The 316-nt window shown below is 38.6% G+C and overlaps 1 pseudogene; it reads left to right on the forward strand.

The window, feature by feature from the left end:
- The first annotated feature begins 117 nt into the window (after nucleotides 1–117).
- Nucleotides 118–316, forward strand: part of LOC116853573 — a 1,207-nt pseudogene continuing 1,008 nt past the window's right edge.

Here is a 316-nt window from a genome sequence, read left to right on the forward strand (position 1 = left end):
TACTTTTCGAGTTATAAAGCTCCAAAGTTGCAATATGAAAAAATTCAAAATATCTCGTAAAGTATTCACTTTCCGTCTTATCTTACACGATTCAACTAGTTAAGGCAAAAATTGGACATGATCCAACCGGTCAAGGCAAGATCTGGGTAACGATTCCGGTAAACTCGCGAAGCTTCATGATAATTTAGTTGACATTTTCCGAGAACAAGGAGAATATCAACAATCTCTGAGGGACGATAATCAGCCATGGGTATTGTCGGCAGACGTAAGCCTCTGATTGTGAGTAATAAAGTTTGATACTCCGATCAACAGTGGA

Source organism: Odontomachus brunneus, unplaced genomic scaffold (genome assembly GCF_010583005.1).
Source record: "Odontomachus brunneus isolate Ranch 3 - 2012 unplaced genomic scaffold, Obru_v1 Obru_scaffold_361, whole genome shotgun sequence".
NCBI classification, from domain to species: domain Eukaryota; kingdom Metazoa; phylum Arthropoda; class Insecta; order Hymenoptera; family Formicidae; genus Odontomachus; species Odontomachus brunneus.